We start from the raw sequence: 4235 nt of genomic DNA on the forward strand, positions 1-4235 counted from the left end.
TTCAAAGAAATATTACTCCAAGGGCAACTTGTTAGAGCCATTTCACCAACTATGTAACTGAAGAAGGGGAGAAAATAGCAAGGTGCAATGCTTGTGGTGTTACTTATACCATGGAATCAACTTCGGGTTCTACATCTAATTTGAATAATCATTTGAAAACATGCTTAAAAATACCTCGAGATAATACTTCTGACCGGAAGCAATCAAATTTAACATTTTTGAAGACTAGCCAAGAAACAACAGATTTATCAACTTGGGTGTTTGATAAAGATGTTGTTAGAAAGGCATTGGTTCATATGATAATTGTGGATGGCCTACCTTTTAAAATTGTAGAGAGGGGTTTAAATAATTTCTTTCTATAGCATGCCCACAGTTTAGTCTCCATCTTGTTGGACAAATAGAAGGTATTGTCTTGATTTGTTTAACTCCATGAAGAATGTAATGAATAATTATTTTGAAAAAGATATAAGTAGAGTTTGTTTGACGACATACACTTGGACTTCATCATAGAGGATATCTTACATGGTTTTAATGACATATTAGGTGGATGATGAGTGGAGGCTGCAAAAAAAGATTATAAAATTTTGCCTAATAACTATTCATAGAGGTGAAAGCATAAGTCAAGCCTTTGAAATATGTCTTCGAGATTGGGGGATTGAGAGGGTTTTCACTATTACGGTAGATATTGCATCCACCAATAGTGTTGCCATTGAATATTTAAGAAAGAAATTGAATCATTGAAGTTCTTCTGTTGGAAATGGGAAATTTATACATATGAGATGTGTTGCACACATTCTTAGTCTCATTGTGTAATACAGTATTAAAGATGCTTCTGTGTCTATGGAATGAGTTAGAGGTGTTGTGAGATATATAAGAGCGTCACCATCAAGGTGGACAAAATTCAACGAACGAGAAAAAAGAAGAAATGATAGATAGTAAGGCTTAATTGTATTTAGATGTACCTACTAGATTGAACTCAACATATATGATGTTAAAGGTGGCAAAAAATATGAACATGCATTTGAATCATATGTATGTGATGATCATACCTTTTTTCTTAACCTTACTATTGGAGATGGAGTTCCTACATTTGATGATTGGAAAATTGTTCGACGAGTTATAAAAGTGTTAGAGCCTTTTTATCATCTTACACTGAAGGTGTCCAGATCTTTGCATGTTACCTATCATTCACTTTTTAAAGTATCGACGCATGTGCATTGTCTTTTTGATGGGTGGCAAGATTGTGGAGATTTAGACATAATTTATATGACTTTCAAAATGAGGGATAAGTATAATAAGTATTAGGTGAAGGAAACAATATCAACATGCTAGCTTACTTAGCGTTTATCTTTGATCTGTGATGTAAAATGAACTTTTTGGGCATTGGGGTCAACTTACTTTTTCCTAATGTTGCTAATGACATTATGAAAATGATCGATAAAGAATTGCATTGCTTGCTCAATGAGTATTCTTCTAATATCGGGAGAATTCAATTTTTTGAAGGTAGATCTAGTTCTTCGACAAATCTTTTCAGTTCAATGGAAATAGATTTGTCAGAAATGCAAACTTGTTTAGACAAGCAAAAATATCTTAAGAAGAAGAAACGAGTTGGACTAGAAAGTAAATCTAAGCTGAATAGGTACTTGGGTGAGAAGGACAAAGCAAACAATTCAAGTTCATTTAATTTATTATTGTGGTGGAAAATGACTAGTCTTAGATTCTCTATTCTTGCACAAATTGCTCAACATATTCTTTCTATTTCTATCTCAAAAGTTGCCTCGAAAAGTGCATTTAACATGGGTGGACGTGTTCCCAATAGTTTTAGAATTTTTGTAACTCCTCTCATGGTCGAGGCTTTGATTTTCACACAAGATTGACTTAAGAAATTTAATGATGTCATCAATCTTGAAGACTATGTTGATGAACTTCAAACCATGAAAGATGGTAATATATTAATTTTGATTCATAAAATAAGCTTTTGTGTTATTTATATTAGTAAGTATTCCCATAATTTAACTAACACTTTTGTTTTTAAATTTGCTAGACTTATCCAAAATATCCGAAGATCAAGAAGGTAATATACTTAGCATTAGTTTATAAATTTAAGTGTTTATTTAATTTATTTTTGCGAACATTTTTTAATTATTTAACTAACTCATTGGATACTTTTGTTAGATGTTTCAAGTTTACTGACGATATTTGAACCAAAAGAAGAAGCTTAAGCTATTCTATAATGGTTTTTGAACTAATGTGTTATTATTATTAGTTTGTTGTGTTATTGTTGCTAGTTTATTGGACTTTTGTTATGTTGTTTTTATTTTTTGTTTTGTTGTTTTGACTGGTGTCGTTTTCTACTGTATTTTGGATTTTTTCTTGTTTTATTATAATCTTGTTGTATTGTTTATTGTTGTTTACTTGGACTCATGTTGTTTACTTGGATTGATGTTGTGTTGTTTTTATTTGTTCACTTGTTCACTTGTTTACTTCAATTTTTCGTTGTATGATCATGTTTAAAAACTTTAAAGAAAAATATATATATTTTTTAAATTACATAAAAATAAACAACACCAAAGTCATTTTTAAAAAAAATTTAATTCGAACAAATATATTTGATTCGAATTCCATCTTATACAACTCATTTAGAGAAAATTTCAAATCGAGTTAGGATGATAAAATAGGATTCGAAAACTCGATTAACTCGAATTTTTTTTATTTGATTCAATTTAATCTTTAACACCCTCAACCTGACTCAATTCACCGGGTCCGGATCTTGGGTGTTACTAAATAATACAAAACATTTAATGAAAACATATTACATTTCTTAACTTAAAACTTGTTACTAGAAATTCAAAAAAAAAGAGAAAAAAATTAACATTTGGAAGGTTAAAGTAGAATATATGATAAATAACTAATTACATAAAATTTTATACAAATCTTTACAAGTTAGAAACTATTTCAAGACAAACTCAAAGGCGTGTTCAAAATTGTGTCGCATATCCACTATATGAATAATAACCCACTCTACCACCAACTTGGCATACTCCTGGTGTCATCCCTCCAAGCAAAATCTCTTCTCAACATAACTAAAAAGAAATAACAAACCTTGTAGGTACAAGGGTACTTAGTGAATCCCATTGTAACCATATAGATACTTTGCAATCTTGTATGAATTTCTATGGATCAATCATAGCCTACACCCTTTACTTCAGCTGATACCATCACTGTGTTATCATTATTTATTACACCAGTAACATGCCCTCATCATACTTAATCTTTCATATCTTGTTAACTGAGGAATCCCTCTAATTAATTCATGAAGCTCTTATCCCTTAATACTTACATAACATAACATACCTTTAGAAACTACTTCCAACACTCCTCACCTTAACCTATGCTCTTATTTCAAACAACTGCTCACTGACATTATCTAGGGCAGATACATATATATATATGGCGGATGCTTACGTAGAGTTTCATACCATTGGTTCACTATCCCTATTTATAATTCACAATATATAACATCCAGATGAGCTTCATATCATGCTATTACAGAATCTCATAATTCAAATAGCATTGTCTCAGATTTAAAATAAACTTAGAAGAAGATATGATACTCTTTATTTTTTATACTTATAGATCATCATAATAGATACCCTTCTTGACATACAAATACACATCTCTTTTTCATGGAAAACCCTTAAGACTTTATTCAACTCTTATTCTAGAGCTTATCAATACCTTATCTTGGTTACATTATTATAGAACTACTAGAACTTACTCATATCTTCCCATAGAGACAAATATTTAGATTCATAGCTTACTAGATGTTCTTGATAGTTCACGCCACATAAAATTATCAGAATACACTATACAGGCAATCAGATAGAACACACCACTAAGACGATCCATTCAAAATTTTCCACAAAGGTTATTCTTAACTGTCATGTGTACAATATGAATTTCCCTAAACTCACATTATGTGAGGTTTACCGACATCGTCCTGGGATATGCAGATAAACTCATTGGATAATCACCATTCCTTAGTTCTTATTCAAAGGATGCCACGGCCATGGACTTTTCCTTTAGTGTTATCATAATTTGTGTTTTTAGTCTCGATAGACTCCATTAATGTAATCCCCCAAAATTTTAAGAATTTAATTGTGAGAATATACAGTAATTAAATTTCTGTATCTGTAGTCCTGTACTCTGCTTTTGTGTTTAAAGTCTGGAGTTCA

The sequence above is a fragment of the Gossypium hirsutum genome, chromosome A04 (genome assembly GCF_007990345.1).
Source record: "Gossypium hirsutum isolate 1008001.06 chromosome A04, Gossypium_hirsutum_v2.1, whole genome shotgun sequence".
In the NCBI taxonomy this organism is placed as follows: domain Eukaryota; kingdom Viridiplantae; phylum Streptophyta; class Magnoliopsida; order Malvales; family Malvaceae; genus Gossypium; species Gossypium hirsutum.